The sequence below is a fragment of the Crinia signifera genome, chromosome 4, assembly GCF_055691185.1.
Source record: "Crinia signifera chromosome 4, ASM5569118v1, whole genome shotgun sequence".
Lineage (NCBI taxonomy): Eukaryota > Metazoa > Chordata > Amphibia > Anura > Myobatrachidae > Crinia > Crinia signifera.
In genome coordinates, this window is record NC_139220.1 from 56,763,452 (window position 1) to 56,784,873 (window position 21,422).

Consider the following 21,422-nt stretch of genomic DNA (forward strand, 5'->3'; position numbering starts at 1 on the left):
TTAGGCCCAATTCCAACTGTTTGTGGCAGCTTTACAGTGTTGTGCCTGGTCAGTAGTTATTTTTTTACCACCAGCTAATACTAGGGGGTTTATTCTAGTTCATTCTTTCTGACAAAATCCTTCTTAGATGGACAAAACCATGTGCACTGCAGGGGGGCAGATGTAACATGTGCAGAGAGAATTAGATTTGGGTGAGTTATTTTGTTTCTGTGCAGGGAAAATACTGACTGCATGATTTTACACTTCAATATAGATCTCACTTTGAAGAAAAACCCCACCCAAATCTAATTCTCTCTGCACAAGTTACATCTGCCCCACCCGCAGTGCACATGGTTTTGTCCATCTAAGAAGGATTTTGTCAGAAAGAATGGACTAGAATAACCCCCTATGTCCTGTAGGTCATTTTACTTTACCAACACATGATTTTTTCTCTACAACAATACAGTTTGGAAACGTATCCATTAGATTTCTTGTAGATAGAAGTAGAAGAGGGCAAACAATGTGACTGAATTTCATCTACAGCCATACCACACTGGATAAGCCCAATCTCGTCAGATCTTGGCAGCTAAGCAGTGTTGGGCCTGGTTAGTACTTGGGTGGGAGACCACATGGGAACACCAGGTGCTGTAGGTTTTTTGACATTACTGGCAAATGCTTTTATTTCCCCAGCTATTCAAATTGAAAACTTTTTTAGGGATTACTACTAGAGAGAATTGGAAGAGGTCAAACATACTCTATAGCCCTCATCTAATTCTTTACTACACTGTTTAGGCCCAATTCCAACTGTTTGTGGCAGCTTTACAGTGTTGTGCCTGGTCAGTAGTTTTTTTTGACCACCTGCTAATACTAGGTCCTGTAGGTCTTTTTACATTACCAACACATGATTTTTTCTCTACAACAATACAGTTTGGAAACGTATCCATTAGATTACTTGTAGATAGAAGTAAAAGAGGGCAAACAATGTGATTGATTTTCACCTACAGTCATATCACACTGGATAAGCCCAATTTCATCTGATCTTGGCAGCTAAGCAGTGTTGGGCCTGGTTAGTACTTGGGTGGGAGACCACCTGGGAACACCAGGTGCTGTAGGTTTTTTGACATTACTGGCAAATGCTTTTATTTCCCCAGCTATTCAAATTTAAAACTTTTTTTGGGATTACTACTAGAGAGAATTGGAAGAGGTCAAACAGACTCTATAGTCCTCATCTAATTCTTTACTACACTGTTTAGGCCCAATTCCAACTGTTTGTGGCAGCTAAACAGTGTTGTGCCTGGTCAGTAGTTATTTTTTTACCACCAGCTAATACTAGGTCCTGTAGGTCATTTTACTTTACCAACACATGATTTTTTCTCTACAACAATACAGTTTGGAAACGTATCCATTAGATTTCTTGTAGATAGAAGTAGAAGAGGGCAAACAATGTGATTGAATTTCATCTACAGCCATACCACACTGGATAAGCCCAATCTCGTCAGATCTTGGCAGCTAAGCAGTGTTGGGCCTGGTTAGTACTTGGGTGGGAGACCACATGGGAACACCAGGTGCTGTAGGTTTTTTGACATTACTGGTAAATGCTTTTATTTCCCCAGCTATTAAAATTGAAATTTTTTGGGGGGATTACTACTAGAGTGAATTGAAAGAGGTCAAACAGACTCTATAGTCCTCATCTAATTCTTTACTACACTGTTTAGGCCCAATTCCAACTGTTTGTGGCAGCTAAACAGTGTTGTGTCTGGTCAGTAGTTTTTTGACCATGTGCTAATACTAGGTCCTGTAGGTCTTTTTAAATTACCAGCACATGATTTTTTCTCTACAACAATGCAGTTTGGAAACGTATTCATTAGATTACTTGTAGATAGAAGTAGAAAAGGGCAAACAATGTTATCGGTTTTCACCTACAGCCATACCACACTGGATAAGCCCAATCTCGTCTGATCTTGGAAGCTAAGCCGTGTTGGGCCTGGTTAGTACTTGGGTGGGAGACCACATGGCAACACCATGTGCTGTAGGTTTTTTGACATTACTGGCAAATGCTTTTATTTCCCCAGCTATTCAAATTGAAAACTTTTTTAGGGATTACTACTAGAGAGAATTGGAAGAGGTCAAACATACTCTATAGCCCTCATCTAATTCTTTACTACACTGTTTGTGCCCAATTCCAACTGTTTGTGGCAGCTTTACAGTGTTGTGCCTGGTAAGTAGTTTTTTTTGACCACCTGCTAATACTAGGTCCTGTAGGTCTTTTTACATTACCAACACATGATTTTTTCTCTACAACAATACAGTTTGGTAACGTATCCATTAGATTACTTGTAGATAGAAGTAAAAGAGGGCAAACAATGTAATTGATTTTCACCTACAGCCATATCACACTGGATAAGCCCAATCTCGTCAGATCTTGGCAGCTAAGCAGTGTTGGGCCTGGTTAGTACTTGGGTGGGAGACCACATGGGAACACCAGGTGCTGTAGGTTTTTTGACATTACTGGCAAATGCATTTATTTCCCCAGCTATTCAAATTGAAAACTTTTTTTGGGATTACTACTAGAGAGAATTGGAAGAGGTCAAACAGACTCTATAGTCCTCATCTAATTCTTTACTACACTGTTTAGGCCCAATTCCAACTGTTTGTGGCAGCTTTACAGTGTTGTGCCTGGTCAGTAGTTATTTTTTTACCACCAGCTAATACTAGGGGGTTTATTCTAGTTCATTCTTTCTGACAAAATCCTTCTTAGATGGACAAAACCATGTGCACTGCAGGGGGGCAGATGTAACATGTGCAGAGAGAATTAGATTTGGGTGAGTTATTTTGTTTCTGTGCAGGGAAAATACTGACTGCATGATTTTACACTTCAATATAGATCTCACTTTGAAGAAAAACCCCACCCAAATCTAATTCTCTCTGCACAAGTTACATCTGCCCCACCCGCAGTGCACATGGTTTTGTCCATCTAAGAAGGATTTTGTCAGAAAGAATGGACTAGAATAACCCCCTATGTCCTGTAGGTCATTTTACTTTACCAACACATGATTTTTTCTCTACAACAATACAGTTTGGAAACGTATCCATTAGATTTCTTGTAGATAGAAGTAGAAGAGGGCAAACAATGTGACTGAATTTCATCTACAGCCATACCACACTGGATAAGCCCAATCTCGTCAGATCTTGGCAGCTAAGCAGTGTTGGGCCTGGTTAGTACTTGGGTGGGAGACCACATGGGAACACCAGGTGCTGTAGGTTTTTTGACATTACTGGCAAATGCTTTTATTTCCCCAGCTATTCAAATTGAAAACTTTTTTAGGGATTACTACTAGAGAGAATTGGAAGAGGTCAAACATACTCTATAGCCCTCATCTAATTCTTTACTACACTGTTTAGGCCCAATTCCAACTGTTTGTGGCAGCTTTACAGTGTTGTGCCTGGTCAGTAGTTTTTTTTGACCACCTGCTAATACTAGGTCCTGTAGGTCTTTTTACATTACCAACACATGATTTTTTCTCTACAACAATACAGTTTGGAAACGTATCCATTAGATTACTTGTAGATAGAAGTAAAAGAGGGCAAACAATGTGATTGATTTTCACCTACAGTCATATCACACTGGATAAGCCCAATTTCATCTGATCTTGGCAGCTAAGCAGTGTTGGGCCTGGTTAGTACTTGGGTGGGAGACCACCTGGGAACACCAGGTGCTGTAGGTTTTTTGACATTACTGGTAAATGCTTTTATTTCCCCAGCTATTAAAATTGAAATTTTTTGGGGGGATTACTACTAGAGTGAATTGAAAGAGGTCAAAGAGACTCTATAGTCCTCATCTAATTCTTTACTACACTGTTTAGGCCCAATTCCAACTGTTTGTGGCAGCTAAACAGTGTTGTGTCTGGTCAGTAGTTTTTTGACCATGTGCTAATACTAGGTCCTGTAGGTCTTTTTAAATTACCAGCACATGATTTTTTCTCTACAACAATGCAGTTTGGAAACGTATTCATTAGATTACTTGTAGATAGAAGTAGAAAAGGGCAAACAATGTTATCGGTTTTCACCTACAGCCATACCACACTGGATAAGCCCAATCTCGTCTGATCTTGGAAGCTAAGCCGTGTTGGGCCTGGTTAGTACTTGGGTGGGAGACCACATGGCAACACCATGTGCTGTAGGTTTTTTGACATTACTGGCAAATGCTTTTATTTCCCCAGCTATTCAAATTGAAAACTTTTTTAGGGATTACTACTAGAGAGAATTGGAAGAGGTCAAACATACTCTATAGCCCTCATCTAATTCTTTACTACACTGTTTGTGCCCAATTCCAACTGTTTGTGGCAGCTTTACAGTGTTGTGCCTGGTAAGTAGTTTTTTTTGACCACCTGCTAATACTAGGTCCTGTAGGTCTTTTTACATTACCAACACATGATTTTTTCTCTACAACAATACAGTTTGGTAACGTATCCATTAGATTACTTGTAGATAGAAGTAAAAGAGGGCAAACAATGTGATTGATTTTCACCTACAGCCATACCACACTGGATAAGCCCAATCTTGGCAGCTAAGCAGTGTTGGGCCTGGTTAGTACTTGGGTGGGAGACCACATGGGAACACCAGGTGCTGTAGGTTTTTTGACATTACTGGCAAATGCTTTTATTTCCCCAGCTATTCAAATTGAAAAAAATTTTGGGGATTACTACTAGAGCGAATTGGAAGAGGTCAAACAGACTCTATAGTCCTCATCTAATTCTTTACTACACTGTTTAGGCCCAATTCCAACTGTTTGTGGCAGCTAAACAGTGTTGTGCCTGGTCAGTAGTTTTTTTTGACCACCTGCTAATACTAGGTCCTGTAGGTCTTTTTACATTACCAACACATGATTTTTTCTCTACAATAATACAGTTTGGAAACGTATCCATTAGATTACTTGTAGATAGAAGTAAAAGAGGGCAAACAATGTGATTGATTTTCACCTACAGCCATATCACACTGGATAAGCCCAATCTCATCAGATCTTGGCAGCTAAGCAGTGTTGGGCCTGGTTAGTACTTGGGTGGGAGACCACATGGGAAATCCAGGTGCTGTAGGTTTTTTGACATTACTGGCAAATGCTTTTATTTCCCCAGCTATTCAATTTGAAAACTTTTTTTGGGATTACTACTAGAGAGAATTGGAAGAGGTCAAACATACTCTATAGTCCTCATCTAATTCTTTACTACACTGTTTAGGCCCAATTCCAACTGTTTGTGGCAGCTAAACAGTGTTGTGCCTGGTCAGTAGTTTTTTTTTTTACCACCAGCTAATACTAGGTCCTGTAGGTCTTTTTACTTTACCAACACATGGTTTTTTCTATACAACAATACAGTTTGGAAACGTATCCATTAGATTACTTGTAGATAGAAGTAAAAGAGGGCAAACAATGTGATTGATTTTCACCTACAGCCATATCACACTGGATAAGCCCAATCTCATCAAATCTTGGCAGCTAAGCAGTGTTGGGCCTGGTTAGTACTTGGCTGGGAGACCACATGGGAACACCAGGTGCTGTAGGTTTTTTTTACATTACTGGCAAATGCTTTTATTTCCCCAGCTATTCAAATTGAAAACTTTTTTTGGGATTACTACTAGAGAGAATTGGAAGAGGTCAAACAGACTCTATAGTCCTCATCTAATTCTTTACTACACAGTTTAGGCCCAATTCCAACTGTTTGTGGCAGCTAAACTGTGTTGTGTCTGGTCAGTAGTTTTTTGACCATCTGCTAATACTAGGTCCTGTAGGTCTTTTTAAATTACCAGGAAATGATTTTTTCTCTACAACAATGCAGTTTGGAAACGTATTCATTAGATTACTTGTAGATAGAAGTAGAAGAGGGCAAACAATGTGATTGAATTTTACCTACAGCCATACTACACTGGATAAGCCCAATCTTGTCAGATCTTGGCAGCTAAGCAGTGTTGGGCCTGGTTAGTATTTGGGTGGGAGACCACATGGGAACACCAGGTGCTGTAGGTATTTTGACATTACTGGCAAATGCTTTTATTTCCCCAGCTATTCAAATTGAAAAAAAATTGGGGGATTACTACTAGAGCAAATTGAAAGAGGTCAAACAGACTCTATAGTCCTCATCTAATTCTTTACTACACAGTTTAGGCCCAATTCCAACTGTTTGTGGCAGCTAAACTGTGTTGTGTCTGGTCAGTAGTTTTTTGACCATCTGCTAATACTAGGTCCTGTAGGTCTTTTTAAATTACCAGGACATGATTTTTTCTCTACAACAATGCAGTTTGGAAACGTATTCATTAGATTACTTGTAGATAGAAGTAGAAAAGGGCAAACAATGTTATCGGTTTTCACCTACAGCCATACCACACTGGATAAGCCCAATCTCGTCTGATCTTGGTAGCTAAGCAGTGTTGGGCCTGGTTAGTACTTGGGTGGGAGACCACATGGGAACACCAGGTGCTGTAGGTTTTTTGACATTACTGGCAAATGCTTTTATTTCCCCAGCTATTCAAATTGAAAACTTTTTTAAGAATTACTACTAGAGAGAATTGGAAGAGGTCAAACATACTCTATACCCATCATCTAATTCTTTACTACACTGTTTAGGCCCAATTCCAACTGTTTGTGGAAGCTTTACAGTGTTGTGCCTGGTCAGTAGTTTTTTTTGACCACCTGCTAATACTGGGTCCTGTAGGTCTTATAACATTACCAACACATGATTTTTTCTCTACAACAATACAGTTTGGAAACGTATCCATTAGATTACTTGTGGAGAGAAGAAGAAGAGGGCAAACAATGTGATTGATTTTCACCTACAGCCATACCACACTGGATAAGCCCAATCTCGTCTGATCTTGGCAGCTAAGCAGTGTTGGGTCTGGTTAGTACTTGGGTGGGAGACCACATGGGAACACCAGCTGCTGTAGGTTTTTTGACATTACTGGCAAATGCTTTTATTTCCCCAGCTATTCAAATTAAAAACTTTTTTTGGGATTACTACTGGAGAGAATTGGAAGAGGTCAAACATACTCTATAGCCCTCATCTAATTCTTTACTACACTGTTTAGGCCCAATTCCAACTGTTTGTGGCAGCTAAACATTGTTGTGCCTGGTCAGTAGTTTTTTTTGACCACCAGCTAATACTAGGTCCTGTAGGTCTTTTTACTTTACCAACACATGATTTTTTCTCTACAACAATACAGTTTGGAAACGTATACATTAGATTTCTTGTAGATAGAAGTAGAAGAGGGCAAACAATGTGATCGAATTTCACCTACAGCCATACCACACTGGATAAACCCAATCTCGTCAGATCTTGGCAGCTAAGCAGTGTTGGGCCTGGTTAGTACTTGGGTGGGATACCACATGGGATCACCATGTGCTGTAGGTTTTTTGACATTACTGGCAAATGCTTTTATTTCCCCAGCTATTCAAATTGAAAAAAAAAATTGGGATTACTACTAGAGCGAATTGAAAGAGGTCAAACATACTCTATAGTCCTCATCTAATTCTTTACTACACTGTTTAGGCCCAATTACAACTGTTTGTGGCAGCTAAACAGTGTTGTGTCTGGTCAGTAGTTTTTTGACCACCTGCTAATACTAGGTCCTGTAGGTCTTTTTACATTACCAACACATGATTTTTTCTCTACAACAATACAGTTTGGAAACGTATCCATTAGATTACTTGTAGATAGAAGAAGAAGAGGGCAAACAATGTAATTGGTTTTCACTTACAGCCATACAACACTGGATAAGCCCAATCTCGTCTGATCTTGGAAGCTAAGCAGTGTTGGGCCTGGTTAGTACTTGGGTGGGAGACCACATGGGAACACCAGGTGCTGTAGGTTTTTTGACATTACTGGCAAATGCTTTTATTTCCCCAGCTATTCAAATTGAAAACTTTTTTGGGGATTTCTACTAGAGAGAAATGGAAGAGGTCAAACATACTCTATAGCCCTCATCTAATTCTTTACTACACTGTTTAGGCCCAATTCCAACTGTTTGTGGCAGCTAAACAGTGTTGTGCCTGGTCAGTAGTTTTTTTTTTACCACCAGCTAGGTCCTGTAGGTCTTTTTACTTTACCAACACATGATTTTTTCTCTACAACAATACAGTTTGGAAACGTATCCATTAGATTTCTTGTAGATAGAAGTAGAAGAGGGCAAACAATGTGTTTGAATTTTACCTACAACCATACTACACTGGATAAGCCCAATCTTGTCAGATCTTGGCAGCTAAGCAGTGTTGGGCCTGGTTAGTATTTGGGTGGGAGACCACATGGGAACACCAGGTGCTGTAGGTATTTTGACATTACTGGCAAATGCTTTTATTTCCCCAGCTATTCAAACTGAAAACATTTTTGGGGATTACTACTAGAGCGAATTGAAAGAGGTCAAACAGACTCTATAGTCCTCATCTAATTCTTTTGGGGATTACTACTAGAGAGAATTGGAAGAGGTCAAACATACTCTATAGCCCTCATCTAATTCTTTACTACACTGTTTAGGCCCAATTCTAACTGTTTGTGGCAGCTTTACAGTGTTGTGCCTGCTCAGTAGTTTTTTTTGACCACCTGCTAATACTAGGTCCTGTAGGTCTTTTTACATTACCAACACATGATTTTTTCTCTACAACAATACAGTTTGGAAATGTATCCATTAGAATACTTGTAGATAGAAGTAAAAGAGGGCAAACAATGTGATTGGTTTTCACCTACAGCCGTACCACACTGGATAAGCCCAATCTCGTCAGATCTTGGCAGCTAAGCAGTGTTGGGCCTGGTTAGTACTTGGGTGGGAGACCTCATAGGAACACCAGGTGCTGTAGGTTTTTTGACATTAATGGCAAATGCTTTTATTTCCCCAGCTATTCAAATCGAAAACTTTTTTTGGGATTACTACTAGAGAGAATTGGAAGAGGTCAAACATACTCTATAGCCCTCATCTAATTCTTTACTACACTGTTTAGGCCCAATTCCAACTGTTTGTGGCAGCTAAACAGTGTTGTGTCTGGTCAGTAGTTTTTTGACTATCTGCTAATACTAGGTCCTGTAGGTCTTTTTAAATTACCAGCACATGATTTTTTCTCTACAACAATGCAGTTTGGAAACGTATTCATTAGATTACTTGTAGATAGAAGTAGAAAAGGGCAAACAATGTTATCGGTTTTCACCTACAGCCATACCACACTGGATAAGCCCAATCTCGTCATATCTTGGAAGCTAAGCAGTGTTGGGCCTAGTTAGCACTTGGGTGGGAGACCACATGGGAACACCAGGTGCTGTAGGTTTTTTGACATTACTGGCAAATGCTTTTATTTCCCCAGCTATTCAAATTGAAAACTATTTTAGGGATTACCACTAGAGAGAATTGGAAGAGCTCAAACATACTCTATAGCCCTCATCTAATTCTTTAGTACACTGTTTAGGCCCAATTCCAACTGTTTGTGGCAGCTAAACAGTGTTGTGCCTGGTCAGTAGTTTTTTTTTTACCACCAGCTAATACTAGGTCCTGTAGGTCTTTTTACTTTACCAACACATGATTTTTTCTCTACAACAATACAGTTTGGAAACGTATCCATTAGATTTCTTGTAGATAGAAGTAGAAGAGGGCAAACAATGTGATTGAATTTTACCTACAGCCATACTACACTGGATAAGCCCAATCTTGTCAGATCTTGGCAGCTAAGCAGTGTTGGGCCTGGTTATTATTTGGGTGGGAGACCACATGGGAACACCAGGTGCTGTAGGTATTTTGACATTACTGGCAAATGCTTTTATTTCCCCAGCTATTCAAATTGAAAAATTTTTTGGGGATTACTACTAGAGCGAATTGAAAGAGGTCAAACAGACTCTATAGTCCTCATCTAATTCTTTACTACACAGTTTAGGCCCAATTCCAACTGTTTGTGGCAGCTAAACTGTGTTGTGTCTGGTCAGTAGTTTTTTGACCATCTGCTAATACTAGGTCCTGTAGGTCTTTTTAAATTACCAGGACATGATTTTTTCTCTACAACAATGCAGTTTGGAAACGTATTCATTAGATTACTTGTAGATAGAAGTAGAAAAGGGCAAACAATGTTATCGGTTTTCACTTACAGCCATACAACACTGGATAAGCCCAATCTCGTCTGATCTTGGAAGCTAAGCAGTGTTGGGCCTGGTTAGTACTTGGGTGGGAGACCACATGGGAACACCAGGTGCTGTAGGTTTTTTGACATTACTGGCAAATGCTTTTATTTCCCCAGCTATTCAAATTGAAAACTTTTTTAGGGATTACTACTAGAGAGAATTGGAAGAGGTCAAACATACTCTATAGCCCTCATCTAATTCTTTACTACACTGTTTAGGCCCAATTCTAACTGTTTGTGGCAGCTTTACAGTGTTGTGCCTGGTCAGTAGTTTTTTTTGACCACCTGCTAATACTAGGTCCTGTAGGTCTTTTTACTTTACCAACACATGATTTTTTCTCTACAACAATACAGTTTGGAAACGTATCCATTAGATTTCTTGTAGATAGAAGTAGAAGAGGGCAAACAATGTGATTGAATTTTACCTACAGCCATACTACACTGGATAAGCCCAATCTTGTCAGATCTTGGCAGCTAAGCAGTGTTGGGCCTGGTTAGTATTTGGGTGGGAGACCACATGGGAACACCAGGTGCTGTAGGTATTTTGACATTACTGGCAAATGCTTTTATTTCCCCAGCTATTCAAATTGAAAAAAATTTGGGGGATTACTACTAGAGCAAATTGAAAGAGGTCAAACAGACTCTATAGTCCTCATCTAATTCTTTACTACACAGTTTAGGCCCAATTCCAACTGTTTGTGGCAGCTAAACTGTGTTGTGTCTGGTCAGTAGTTTTTTGACCATCTGCTAATACTAGGTCCTGTAGGTCTTTTTAAATTACCAGGACATGATTTTTTCTCTACAACAATGCAGTTTGGAAACGTATTCATTAGATTACTTGTAGATAGAAGTAGAAAAGGGCAAACAATGTTATCGGTTTTCACCTACAGCCATACCACACTGGATAAGCCCAATCTCGTCATATCTTGGAAGCTAAGCAGTGTTGGGCCTGGTTAGCACTTGGATGGGAGACCACATGGGAACACCAGGTGCTGTAGGTTTTTTGACATTACTGGCAAATGCTTTTATTTCCCCAGCTATTCAAATTGAAAACTTCTTTAGGGATTACTACTAGAGAGAATTGTAAGAGGTCAAACATACTCTATAGCCCTCATCTAATTCTTTACTACACTGTTTAGGCCCAATTCCAACTGTTTGTGGCAGCTAAACAGTGTTGTGCCTGGTCAGTAGTTTTTTTTTTACCACCAGCTAATACTAGGTCCTGTAGGTCTTTTTACTTTACCAACACATGATTTTTTCTCTACAACAATACAGTTTGGAAACGTATCCATTAGATTTCTTGTAGATAGAAGTAGAAGAGGGCAAACAATGTGATTGAATTTTACCTACAGCCATACTACACTGGATAAGCCCAATCTTGTCAGATCTTGGCAGCTAAGCAGTGTTGGGCCTGGTTAGTATTTGGGTGGGAGACCACATGGGAACACCAGGTGCTGTAGGTATTTTGACATTACTGGCAAATGCTTTTATTTCCCCAGCTATTCAAATTGAAAAAATTTTTGGGGATTACTACTAGAGCGAATTGAAAGAGGTCAAACAGACTCTATAGTCCTCATCTAATTCTTTACTACACAGTTTAGGCCCAATTCCAACTGTTTGTGGCAGCTAAACTGTGTTGTGTCTAGTCAGTAGTTTTTTGACCATCTGCTAAAACTAGGTCCTGTAGGTCTTTTTAAATTACCAGGACATGATTTTTTCTCTACAACAATGCAGTTTGGAAACGTATTCATTAGATTACTTGTAGATAGAAGTAGAAAAGGGCAAACAATGTTATCCGTTTTCACTTACAGCCATACAACACTGGATAAGCCCAATCTCGTCTGATCTTGGAAGCTAAGCAGTGTTGGGACTGGTTAGTACTTGGGTGGGAGACCACATGGGAACACCAGGTGCTGTAGGTTTTTTGACATTACTGGCAAATGCTTTTATTTCCCCAGCTATTCAAATTGAAAACTTTTTTAGGGATTACTACTAGAGAGAATTGGAAGAGGTCAAACATACTCTATAGCCCTCATCTAATTCTTTACTACACTGTTTAGGCCCAATTCTAACTGTTTGTGGCAGCTTTACAGTGTTGTGCCTGGTCAGTAGTTTTTTTTGACCACCTGCTAATACTAGGTCCTTTAGGTCTTTTTACATTACCAACACATGATTTTTTCTCTACAACAATACAGTTTGGAAATGTATCCATTAGAATACTTGTAGATAGAAGTAAAAGAGGGCAAACAATGTGATTGGTTTTCACCTACAGCCGTACCACACTGGATAAGCCCAATCTCGTCAGATCTTGGCAGCTAAGCAGTGTTGGGCCTGGTTAGTACTTGGGTGGGAGACCACATAGGAACACCAGGTGCTGTAGGTTTTTTGACATTAATGGCAAATGCTTTTATTTCCCCAGCTATTCAAATTGAAAACTTTTTTTGGGATTACTACTAGAGAGAATTGGAAGAGGTCAAACATACTCTATAGCCCTCTTCTAATTCTTTACTACACTGTTTAGGCCCAATTCCAACTGTTTGCGGCAGCTAAACAGTGTTGTGCCTGGTCAGTAGTTATTTTTTTTTACCACCAGCTAATACTAGGTCCTGTAGGTCTTTTTACTTTACCAACACATGATTTTTTCTCTACAACAATACAGTTTGGAAACGTATCCATTAGATTTCTTGTAGATAGATGTAGAAGAGGGCAAACAATGTGATTGAATTTCACCTACAGCCATACCACACTGGATAAGCCCAATCTCGTCAGATCTTGGCAGCTAAGCAGTGTTGGGCCTGGTTAGTACTTGGGTGGGAGACCACATAGGAACACCAGGTGCTGTAGGCTTTTTGACATTACTGGCAAATGCTTTTATTTCCCCAGCTATTCAAATTGAAAACTTTTTTAGGGATTACTACTAGAGAGAATTGGAAGAGGTCAAACATACTCTATAGCCCTCATCTAATTCTTTACTAGACTGTTTAGGCCCAATTCCAACTGTTTGTGGCAGCTTTACAGTGTTGTGCCTGGTCAGTAGTTTTTTTTGACCACCTGCTAATACTAGGTCCTGTAGGTCTTTTTACATTACCAACACATGATTTTTTCTCTACAACAATACAGTTTGGAAACGTATCCATTAGATTACTTGTAGATAGAAGTAGAAGAGGGCAAACAATGTGATTGAATTTCACCTACAGCCATACCACACTGGATAAGCCCAATCTATTCAGATCTTGGCAGCTAAGCAGTGTTGAGCCTGGTTAGTACTTGGGTGGGAGACCACGTCCAAGCACCAGGTGCTGTAGGTTTTTTGACATTACTGGCAAATGCTTTTATTTCCCCAGCTATTTAAATTGAAAAATGTTTGGGGGATTACTACTAGAGAGAATTGAAAGTGGTCAAACAGACTCTATAGCCCTCATCTAATTCTGTACTACACTGTTTAGGCCCAACTCCAACTGTTTGTGGCAGCTAAACAGTGTTGTGTCTGGTCAGTAGTTTTTTGACCATCTGCTAATACTAGGTCCTGTAGGTCTTTTTAAATTACCAGCACATGATTTTTTTCTCTACAACAATGCAGTTTGGAAACGTATTCATTAGATTACTTGTAGATAGAAGTAGAAAAGGGCAAACAATGTTATCGGTTTTCAGCTACAGCCATACCACACTGGATAAGCCCAATCTTGTCTGATCTTGGAAGCTAAGCAGTGTTTGGCCTGGTTAGTACTTGGGTGGGAGACCACATGGGATCACCAGGTGCTGTAGGCTTTTTGACATTACTGGCAAATGCTTTTATTTCCCCAGCTATTCAAATTGAAAACTTCTTTAGGGAATACTACTAGAGAGAATTGTAAGAGGTCAAACATACTCTATAGCCCTCATCTACTTCTTTACTACACTGTTTAGGCCCAATTCCAACTGTTTGTGGCAGCTTAACAGTGTTCTGCCTGGTCAGTAGTTTTTTTTGACCACCTGCTAATACTAGGTCCTGTAGGTCTTATAACATTACCAACACATGATTTTTTCTCTACAACAATACAGTTTGGAAACGTATCCATTAGATTACTTATAGATAGAAGAAGAAGAGGGCAAACAATGTTATTGGATTTCACCAACAGCCATACCACACTGGATAAGCCCAATCTCGTCTGATCTTGGTAGTTAAGCAGTGTTGGGCCTGGTTAGTACTTGGGTGGGAGACCACATGGGAACACCAGGTGCTGTAGGTTTTTTGACATTACTGGCAAATGCTTTTATTTCCCCAGCTATTCAAATTGAAAACTTTTTTAAGGATTACTACTAGAGAGAATTGGAAGAGGTCAAACATACTCTATACCCATCATCTAATTCTTTACTACACTGTTTAGGCCCAATTCCAACTGTTTGTGGAAGCTTTACAGTGTTGTGCCTGGTCAGTAGTTTTTTTTTGACCACCTGCTAATACTAGGTCCTGTAGGTCTTATAACATTACCAACACATGATTTTTTCTCTACAACAATACAGTTTGGAAACGTATCCATTAGATTACTTGTGGAGAGAAGAAGAAGAGGGCAAACAATGTGATTGATTTTCACCTACAGCCATACCACACTGGATAAGCCCAATCTCATCTGATCTTGGCAGCTAAGCAGTGTTGGGTCTGGTTAGTACTTGGGTGGGAGACCACATGGGAACACCAGCTGCTGTAGGTTTTTTGACATTACTGGCAAATGCTTTTATTTCCCCAGCTATTCAAATTAAAAACTTTTTTTGGGATTACTACTGGAGAGAATTGGAAGAGGTCAAACATACTCTATAGCCCTCATCTAATTCTTTACTACACTGTTTAGGCCCAATTCCAACTGTTTGTGGCAGCTAAACATTGTTGTGCCTGGTCAGTAGTTTTTTTTTTTACCACCAGCTAATACTAGGTCCTGTAGGTCTTTTTACTTTACCAACACATGATTTTTTCTCTACAACAATACAGTTTGGAAACGTATCCATTAGATTTCTTGTAGATAGAAGTAGAAGAGGGCAAACAATGTGATCGAATTTCACCTACCGCCATACCACACTGGATAAACCCTATCTCGTCAGATCTTGGCAGCTAAGCAGTGTTGGGCATGGTTAGTACTTGGGTGGAAGACCACATGGGAACACCAGGTGCTGTAGGTTTTTTGACATTACTGGCAAATGCTTTTATTTCCCCAGCTATTCAAATTGAAAAAAAAATTTGGGATTACTACTAGAGCGAATTGAAAGAGGTCAAACATACTCTATAGTCCTCATCTAATTCTTTACTACACTGTTTAGGCCCAATTACAACTGTTTGTGGCAGCTAAACAGTGTTGTGTCTGTGCTGTAGTTTTTTGACCACCTGCTAATACTAGGTCCTGTAGGTCTTTTTACATTACCAACACATGATTTTTTCTCTACAACAATACAGTTTGGAAACGTATCCATTAGATTACTTGTAGATAGAAGTAAAAGAGGGCAAACAATGTGATTGATTTTCACCTACAGCCATACCACACTGGATAAGCCCAATCTCATCAGATCTTGGCAGCTAAGCAGTGTTGGGCCTGGTTAGTACTTGGGTGGGAGACCACATGGGAACACCAGGTGCTGTAGGTTTTTTGACATTACTGGCAAATGCTTTTATTTCCCCAGCTATTCAAATTTAAACTTTTTTTGGGATTACTACTAGAGAGAATTGGAAGAGGTCAAACATACTCTATAGCCCTCATCTAATTCTTTACTACACGGTTTAGGCCCATTTCCAACTGTTTGTGGCAGCTTTACAGTGTTGTGCCTGGTCAGTAGTTTTTTTTGACCACCTGCTAATACTAGGTCCTGTAGGTCTTTTTACATTACCAGCACATGATTTTTTCTCTACAACAATGCAGTTTGGAAACGTATTCATTAGATTACTTGTAGATAGAAGTAGAAAAGGGCAAACAATAATATCGGTTTTCACCTACGGCCATACCACACTGGATAAGCCCAATCTCGTCTGCTCTTGGTAGCTAAGCCGTGTTGGGCCTGGTTTATACTTGGGTGGGAGACCACATGGGAACACCAGGTTCTGTAGGTTTTTTGACATTACTGGCAAATGCTTTTATTTCCCCAGCTATTCAAATTGAAAACTATTTTAGGGATTACTACTAGAAAGAATTGGAAGAGGTCAAACATACTCTATAGCCCTCATCTAATTCTTTAGTACACTGTTTAGGCCCAATTCCAACTGTTTGTGGCAGCTTTACAGTGTTGTGCCTGGTCAGTAGTTTTTTTTGACCACCTGCTCATACTAGGTCCTGTAGGTCTTTTTACATTACCAACACATGATTTTTTCTCTACAACAATACAGTTTGGAAACGTATCCATTAGATTACTTGTAGATAGAAGTAAAAGAGGGCAAACAATGTGATTGATTTTCACCTACAGCCATACCACACTGGATAAACCCAATCTCGTCAGATCTTGGCCGCTAAGCAGTGTTGGGCCTGGTTAGTACTTGGGTGGGAGACCACATGGGAACACCAGGTGCTGTAGGTTTTTTGACATTACTGGCAAATGCTTTTATTTCCCCAGCTATTCAAATTGAAAACTTTTTTTGGGATTACTACTAGAGAGAATTGAAAGAGGTCAAACAGACTCTATAGCCCTCATCTAATTCATTACTACACTGTTTAGGCCCAATTCCAACTGTTTGTGGCAGCAAAACAGTGTTGTGTCTGGTCAGTAGTTTTTTGACCATCTGCTAATACTAGGTCCTGTAGGTCTTTTTAAATTACCAGCACATGATTTTTTCTCTACAACAATGCAGTTTGGAAATGTATTCATTAGATTACTTGTAGATAGAAGTAGAAAAGGGCAAACAATGTTATTGGTTTTCACCTACAGCCATACCACACTGGATAAGCCCAATCTCGTCTGATCTTGCAAGCTAAGCAGTGTTGGGCCTGGTTAGTACTTGGTGGGAGACCACATGGGAACACCAGGTGCTGTAGGTTTTTTGACATTACTGGCAAATGCTTTTATTTCCCCAGCTATTCAAATTGAAAACTTTTTTAGGGATTACTACTAGAGAGAATTGGAAGAGGTCAAACATACTCTATAGCCCTCATCTAATTCTTTACTACACTGTTTAGGCCCAATTCTAACTGTTTGTGGCAGCTTTACAGTGTTGTGCCTGGTCAGAATTTTTTTTTGACCACCTGCTAATACTAGGTCCTGTAGGTCTTTTTACATTACCAACACATGATTTTTTCTCTACAACAATACAGTTTGGAAACGTATCCATTAGATTACTTGTAGATAGAAGTAAAAGAGGGCAAACAATGTGACTGATTTTCATCTACAGCCATACCACACTGGATCAGCCCAATCTTGTCAGATCTTGGCAGCTAATCAGTGTTGGGCCTGGTTAGTACTTAGGTGGGAGACCACATGGGAGCACCAGGTGCTGTAGGTTTTTTGACATTACTGGCAAATGCTTTTATTTCCCCAGCTATTCAAATTGAAAACTTTTTTGGGGATTACTACTAGAGAGAATTGGAAGAGGTCAAACATACTATATAGCCCTCATCTAATTCTTTACTACACTGTTTAGGCCCAATTCCAACTGTTTGTGGCAGCTAAACATTGTTGTGCCTGGTCAGTAGTTTTTTTTTTTTTTACCACCTGCCAATACTAGGTCCTGTAGGTCTTTTTACATTACCAACACATGATTTTTTCTCTACAACAATACAGTTTGGAAACGTATCCATTAGATTACTTATAGATAGAAGTAGAAGAGGGCAAACAATGTTATCGGATTTCACCTACAGCCATACCACACTGGATAAACCCAATCTCGTCTGATCTTGGCAGCTAAGCAGAGTTGGGTCTGGTTAGTACTTGGGTGGGAGACCACATGAGAACACCAGGTGCTGTAGGTTTTTTTACATTACTGGCAAATGCTTTTATTTCCCCAGCTATTCAAATTAAAAACTTTTTTTGGGATTACTACTAGAGAGAATTGGAGGATGTCAAACATACTATATAGCCCTCATCTAATTCTTTACTACACTGTTTAGGCCCAATTCCAACTGTTTGTGGCAGCTAAACATTGTTGTGCCTGGTCAGTATTTTTTTTTTTACCACCAGCTAATACTAGGTCCTGTAGGTCTTTTTACTTTACCAACACATGATTTTTTCTCTACAACAATACAGTTTGGAAACGTATCCATTAGATTTCTTGTAGATAGAAGTAGAAGAGGGCAAACAATGTGATTGAATTTCGCCTACAGCCATACCACACTGGATAAGCCCAATCTCGTCAGATCTTGGCAGCTCAGCAGTGTTGGGCCTGGTTAGTACTTGTGTGGGAGACCACATGGGAACACCAGGTTCTGTAGGTTTTTTGACATTACTGGCAAATGCTTTTATTTCCCCAGCTATTCAAATTGAAATATTTTTTTGGGATTACTACTAGAGCGAATTGGAAGAGGTCAAACAGACTCTATAGTCCTCATCTAATTCTTTACTACACTGTTTAGGCCCAATTCCAACTGTTTGTGGCAGCTAAACAGTGTTGTGCCTGGTCAGTAGTTTTTTTTGACCACCTGCTAATACTAGGTCCTGTAGGTCTTTTTACATTACCAACACATGATTTTTTCTCTACAATAATACAGTTTGGAAACGTATCCATTAGATTACTTGTAGATAGAAGTAAAAGAGGGCAAACAATGTGATTGATTTTCACCTACAGCCATATCACACTGGATAAGCCCAATCTCATCAGATCTTGGCAGCTAAGCAGTGTTGGGCCTGGTTAGTACTTGGGTGGGAGACCACATGGGAAATCCAGGTGCTGTAGGTTTTTTGACATTACTGGCAAATGCTTTTATTTCCCCAGCTATTCAATTTGAAAACTTTTTTTGGGATTACTACTAGAGAGAATTGGAAGAGGTCAAACAGACTCTATAGTCCTCATCTAATTCTTTACTACACTGTTTAGGCCCAATTCCAACTGTTTGTGGCAGCTAAACAGTGTTGTGCCTGGTCAGTAGTTTTTTTTTTTACCACCAGCTAATACTAGGTCCTGTAGGTCTTTTTACTTTACCAACACATGGTTTTTTCTCTACAACAATACAGTTTGGAAACGTATCCATTAGATTTCTTGTAGATAGAAGTAGAAGAGGGCAAACAATGTGATTGAATTTCGCCTACAGCCATACCACACTGGATAAGCCCAATCTCGTCAGATCTTGGCAGCTCAGCAGTGTTGGGCCTGGTTAGTACTTGTGTGGGAGACCACATGGGAACACCAGGTTCTGTAGGTTTTTTGACATTACTGGCAAATGCTTTTATTTCCCCAGCTATTCAAATTGAAATATTTTTTTGGGATTACTACTAGAGCGAATTGGAAGAGGTCAAACAGACTCTATAGTCCTCATCTAATTCTTTACTACACTGTTTAGGCCCAATTCCAACTGTTTGTGGCAGCTAAACAGTGTTGTGCCTGGTCAGTAGTTTTTTTTGACCACCTGCTAATACTAGGTCCTGTAGGTCTTTTTACATTACCAACACATGATTTTTTCTCTACAATAATACAGTTTGGAAACGTATCCATTAGATTACTTGTAGATAGAAGTAAAAGAGGGCAAACAATGTGATTGATTTTCACCTACAGCCATATCACACTGGATAAGCCCAATCTCATCAGATCTTGGCAGCTAAGCAGTGTTGGGCCTGGTTAGTACTTGGGTGGGAGACCACATGGGAAATCCAGGTGCTGTAGGTTTTTTGACATTACTGGCAAATGCTTTTATTTCCCCAGCTATTCAATTTGAAAACTTTTTTTGGGATTACTACTAGAGAGAATTGGAAGAGGTCAAACAGACTCTATAGTCCTCATCTAATTCTTTACTACACTGTTTAGGCCCAATTCCAACTGTTTGTGGCAGCTAAACAGTGTTGTGCCTGGTCAGTAGTTTTTTTTTTTACCACCAGCTAATACTAGGTACTGTAGGTCTTTTTACTTTACCAACACATGGTTTTTTCTATACAACAATACAGTTTGGAAACGTATCCATTAGATTACTTGTAGATAGAAGTAAAAGAGGGCAAACAATGTGATTGATTTTCACCTACAGCCATATCACACTGGATAAGCCCAATCTCATCAAATCTTGGCAGCTAAGCAGTGTTGGGCCTGGTTAGTACTTGGCTGGGAGACCACATAGGAACACCAGGTGCTGTAGGTTTTTTTTACATTACTGGCAAATGCTTTTATTTCCCCAGCTATTCAAATTGAAAACTTTTTTTGGGATTACTACTAGAGAGAATTGGAAGAGGTCAAACAGACTCTATAGTCCTCATCTAATTCTTTACTACACAGTTTAGGCCCAATTCCAACTGTTTGTGGCAGCTAAACTGTGTTGTGTCTGGTCAGTAGTTTTTTGACCATCTGCTAATACTAGGTCCTGTAGGTCTTTTTACATTACCAACACATGATTTTTTCTCTACAACAATACAGTTTGGAAACGTATCCATTAGATTACTTATAGATAGAAGTAGAAGAGGGCAAACAATGTTATCGGATTTCACCTACAGCCATACCACACTGGATAAACCCAATCTCGTCTGATCTTGGCAGCTAAGCAGAGTTGGGTCTGGTTAGTACTTGGGTGGGAGACCACATGAGAACACCAGGTGCTGTAGGTTTTTTTACATTACTGGCAAATGCTTTTATTTCCCCAGCTATTCAAATTAAAAACTTTTTTTGGGATTACTACTAGAGAGAATTGGAGGATGTCAAACATACTATATAGCCCTCATCTAATTCTTTACTACACTGTTTAGGCCCAATTCCAACTGTTTGTGGCAGCTAAACATTGTTGTGCCTGGTCAGTATTTTTTTTTTTACCACCAGCTAATACTAGGTCCTGTAGGTCTTTTTACTTTACCAACACATGATTTTTTCTCTACAACAATACAGTTTGGAAACGTATCCATTAGATTTCTTGTAGATAGAAGTAGAAGAGGGCAAACAATGTGATTGAATTTCGCCTACAGCCATACCACACTGGATAAGCCCAATCTCGTCAGATCTTGGCAGCTCAGCAGTGTTGGGCCTGGTTAGTACTTGTGTGGGAGACCACATGGGAACACCAGGTTCTGTAGGTTTTTTGACATTACTGGCAAATGCTTTTATTTCCCCAGCTATTCAAATTGAAATATTTTTTTGGGATTACTACTAGAGCGAATTGGAAGAGGTCAAACAGACTCTATAGTCCTCATCTAATTCTTTACTACACTGTTTAGGCCCAATTCCAAC

The 21,422-nt window shown here is 39.5% G+C and overlaps 24 non-coding genes and 21 pseudogenes across 24 annotated transcripts; all 45 read left to right on the top strand.

Annotated features, from left to right (window-relative positions):
* Positions 1-514: 514 nt before the first annotated feature.
* LOC146076237 (5S ribosomal RNA) lies at positions 515-633 on the top strand. Its single transcript, XR_014473715.1, has one exon. It is a non-coding gene; the product is annotated as a 5S ribosomal RNA (ribosomal RNA).
* Positions 634-975: 342 nt separating this feature from the next.
* On the top strand, positions 976-1,094 carry LOC146076955 (5S ribosomal RNA). The gene has a single exon (XR_014474339.1). It is a non-coding gene; the product is annotated as a 5S ribosomal RNA (ribosomal RNA).
* A 343-nt stretch (positions 1,095-1,437) lies between these two features.
* On the top strand, positions 1,438-1,556 carry LOC146076239 (5S ribosomal RNA). Its single transcript, XR_014473717.1, has one exon. It is a non-coding gene; the product is annotated as a 5S ribosomal RNA (ribosomal RNA).
* Positions 1,557-1,896: 340 nt separating this feature from the next.
* On the top strand, positions 1,897-2,015 carry LOC146077177 (5S ribosomal RNA; annotated as a pseudogene).
* Positions 2,016-2,357: 342 nt separating this feature from the next.
* Positions 2,358-2,476, top strand: LOC146076676 (5S ribosomal RNA). The gene has a single exon (XR_014474075.1). It is a non-coding gene; the product is annotated as a 5S ribosomal RNA (ribosomal RNA).
* Positions 2,477-3,124: 648 nt separating this feature from the next.
* Positions 3,125-3,243, top strand: LOC146076240 (5S ribosomal RNA). Its single transcript, XR_014473718.1, has one exon. It is a non-coding gene; the product is annotated as a 5S ribosomal RNA (ribosomal RNA).
* A 342-nt stretch (positions 3,244-3,585) lies between these two features.
* On the top strand, positions 3,586-3,704 carry LOC146076956 (5S ribosomal RNA). Its single transcript, XR_014474340.1, has one exon. It is a non-coding gene; the product is annotated as a 5S ribosomal RNA (ribosomal RNA).
* A 340-nt stretch (positions 3,705-4,044) lies between these two features.
* Positions 4,045-4,163, top strand: LOC146077178 (5S ribosomal RNA; annotated as a pseudogene).
* A 342-nt stretch (positions 4,164-4,505) lies between these two features.
* Positions 4,506-4,614, top strand: LOC146077224 (5S ribosomal RNA; annotated as a pseudogene).
* A 342-nt stretch (positions 4,615-4,956) lies between these two features.
* On the top strand, positions 4,957-5,075 carry LOC146076245 (5S ribosomal RNA). Its single transcript, XR_014473723.1, has one exon. It is a non-coding gene; the product is annotated as a 5S ribosomal RNA (ribosomal RNA).
* Positions 5,076-5,419: 344 nt separating this feature from the next.
* On the top strand, positions 5,420-5,538 carry LOC146077048 (5S ribosomal RNA). The gene has a single exon (XR_014474427.1). It is a non-coding gene; the product is annotated as a 5S ribosomal RNA (ribosomal RNA).
* A 341-nt stretch (positions 5,539-5,879) lies between these two features.
* On the top strand, positions 5,880-5,998 carry LOC146077114 (5S ribosomal RNA; annotated as a pseudogene).
* Positions 5,999-6,338: 340 nt separating this feature from the next.
* Positions 6,339-6,457, top strand: LOC146076144 (5S ribosomal RNA). The gene has a single exon (XR_014473695.1). It is a non-coding gene; the product is annotated as a 5S ribosomal RNA (ribosomal RNA).
* A 342-nt stretch (positions 6,458-6,799) lies between these two features.
* Positions 6,800-6,918, top strand: LOC146077012 (5S ribosomal RNA). Its single transcript, XR_014474393.1, has one exon. It is a non-coding gene; the product is annotated as a 5S ribosomal RNA (ribosomal RNA).
* Positions 6,919-7,260: 342 nt separating this feature from the next.
* On the top strand, positions 7,261-7,379 carry LOC146077119 (5S ribosomal RNA; annotated as a pseudogene).
* A 340-nt stretch (positions 7,380-7,719) lies between these two features.
* Positions 7,720-7,838, top strand: LOC146076986 (5S ribosomal RNA). The gene has a single exon (XR_014474368.1). It is a non-coding gene; the product is annotated as a 5S ribosomal RNA (ribosomal RNA).
* Positions 7,839-8,175: 337 nt separating this feature from the next.
* On the top strand, positions 8,176-8,294 carry LOC146077194 (5S ribosomal RNA; annotated as a pseudogene).
* A 408-nt stretch (positions 8,295-8,702) lies between these two features.
* On the top strand, positions 8,703-8,821 carry LOC146076952 (5S ribosomal RNA). Its single transcript, XR_014474336.1, has one exon. It is a non-coding gene; the product is annotated as a 5S ribosomal RNA (ribosomal RNA).
* A 340-nt stretch (positions 8,822-9,161) lies between these two features.
* LOC146077217 (5S ribosomal RNA) lies at positions 9,162-9,280 on the top strand (annotated as a pseudogene).
* Positions 9,281-9,623: 343 nt separating this feature from the next.
* LOC146077212 (5S ribosomal RNA) lies at positions 9,624-9,742 on the top strand (annotated as a pseudogene).
* Positions 9,743-10,082: 340 nt separating this feature from the next.
* Positions 10,083-10,201, top strand: LOC146076987 (5S ribosomal RNA). Its single transcript, XR_014474369.1, has one exon. It is a non-coding gene; the product is annotated as a 5S ribosomal RNA (ribosomal RNA).
* A 342-nt stretch (positions 10,202-10,543) lies between these two features.
* LOC146077115 (5S ribosomal RNA) lies at positions 10,544-10,662 on the top strand (annotated as a pseudogene).
* Positions 10,663-11,002: 340 nt separating this feature from the next.
* On the top strand, positions 11,003-11,121 carry LOC146077126 (5S ribosomal RNA; annotated as a pseudogene).
* A 343-nt stretch (positions 11,122-11,464) lies between these two features.
* Positions 11,465-11,583, top strand: LOC146077116 (5S ribosomal RNA; annotated as a pseudogene).
* A 340-nt stretch (positions 11,584-11,923) lies between these two features.
* On the top strand, positions 11,924-12,042 carry LOC146077138 (5S ribosomal RNA; annotated as a pseudogene).
* A 342-nt stretch (positions 12,043-12,384) lies between these two features.
* LOC146076967 (5S ribosomal RNA) lies at positions 12,385-12,503 on the top strand. Its single transcript, XR_014474351.1, has one exon. It is a non-coding gene; the product is annotated as a 5S ribosomal RNA (ribosomal RNA).
* Positions 12,504-12,848: 345 nt separating this feature from the next.
* On the top strand, positions 12,849-12,967 carry LOC146076940 (5S ribosomal RNA). The gene has a single exon (XR_014474324.1). It is a non-coding gene; the product is annotated as a 5S ribosomal RNA (ribosomal RNA).
* Positions 12,968-13,309: 342 nt separating this feature from the next.
* Positions 13,310-13,428, top strand: LOC146077294 (5S ribosomal RNA; annotated as a pseudogene).
* Positions 13,429-13,769: 341 nt separating this feature from the next.
* LOC146077261 (5S ribosomal RNA) lies at positions 13,770-13,888 on the top strand (annotated as a pseudogene).
* Positions 13,889-14,230: 342 nt separating this feature from the next.
* LOC146076241 (5S ribosomal RNA) lies at positions 14,231-14,349 on the top strand. Its single transcript, XR_014473719.1, has one exon. It is a non-coding gene; the product is annotated as a 5S ribosomal RNA (ribosomal RNA).
* A 343-nt stretch (positions 14,350-14,692) lies between these two features.
* Positions 14,693-14,811, top strand: LOC146076966 (5S ribosomal RNA). The gene has a single exon (XR_014474350.1). It is a non-coding gene; the product is annotated as a 5S ribosomal RNA (ribosomal RNA).
* Positions 14,812-15,155: 344 nt separating this feature from the next.
* LOC146077193 (5S ribosomal RNA) lies at positions 15,156-15,274 on the top strand (annotated as a pseudogene).
* Positions 15,275-15,614: 340 nt separating this feature from the next.
* LOC146076980 (5S ribosomal RNA) lies at positions 15,615-15,733 on the top strand. The gene has a single exon (XR_014474363.1). It is a non-coding gene; the product is annotated as a 5S ribosomal RNA (ribosomal RNA).
* Positions 15,734-16,074: 341 nt separating this feature from the next.
* Positions 16,075-16,193, top strand: LOC146077258 (5S ribosomal RNA; annotated as a pseudogene).
* Positions 16,194-16,535: 342 nt separating this feature from the next.
* On the top strand, positions 16,536-16,654 carry LOC146076211 (5S ribosomal RNA). Its single transcript, XR_014473701.1, has one exon. It is a non-coding gene; the product is annotated as a 5S ribosomal RNA (ribosomal RNA).
* Positions 16,655-16,994: 340 nt separating this feature from the next.
* Positions 16,995-17,112, top strand: LOC146077043 (5S ribosomal RNA). Its single transcript, XR_014474422.1, has one exon. It is a non-coding gene; the product is annotated as a 5S ribosomal RNA (ribosomal RNA).
* A 342-nt stretch (positions 17,113-17,454) lies between these two features.
* Positions 17,455-17,573, top strand: LOC146077162 (5S ribosomal RNA; annotated as a pseudogene).
* A 347-nt stretch (positions 17,574-17,920) lies between these two features.
* On the top strand, positions 17,921-18,039 carry LOC146076976 (5S ribosomal RNA). The gene has a single exon (XR_014474359.1). It is a non-coding gene; the product is annotated as a 5S ribosomal RNA (ribosomal RNA).
* A 343-nt stretch (positions 18,040-18,382) lies between these two features.
* Positions 18,383-18,501, top strand: LOC146077188 (5S ribosomal RNA; annotated as a pseudogene).
* A 342-nt stretch (positions 18,502-18,843) lies between these two features.
* LOC146076246 (5S ribosomal RNA) lies at positions 18,844-18,962 on the top strand. The gene has a single exon (XR_014473724.1). It is a non-coding gene; the product is annotated as a 5S ribosomal RNA (ribosomal RNA).
* Positions 18,963-19,306: 344 nt separating this feature from the next.
* Positions 19,307-19,425, top strand: LOC146077189 (5S ribosomal RNA; annotated as a pseudogene).
* Positions 19,426-19,767: 342 nt separating this feature from the next.
* On the top strand, positions 19,768-19,886 carry LOC146076247 (5S ribosomal RNA). Its single transcript, XR_014473725.1, has one exon. It is a non-coding gene; the product is annotated as a 5S ribosomal RNA (ribosomal RNA).
* A 344-nt stretch (positions 19,887-20,230) lies between these two features.
* On the top strand, positions 20,231-20,349 carry LOC146077108 (5S ribosomal RNA; annotated as a pseudogene).
* A 341-nt stretch (positions 20,350-20,690) lies between these two features.
* LOC146076977 (5S ribosomal RNA) lies at positions 20,691-20,809 on the top strand. Its single transcript, XR_014474360.1, has one exon. It is a non-coding gene; the product is annotated as a 5S ribosomal RNA (ribosomal RNA).
* Positions 20,810-21,152: 343 nt separating this feature from the next.
* On the top strand, positions 21,153-21,271 carry LOC146077190 (5S ribosomal RNA; annotated as a pseudogene).
* The last annotated feature ends 151 nt before the right edge of the window (positions 21,272-21,422 follow it).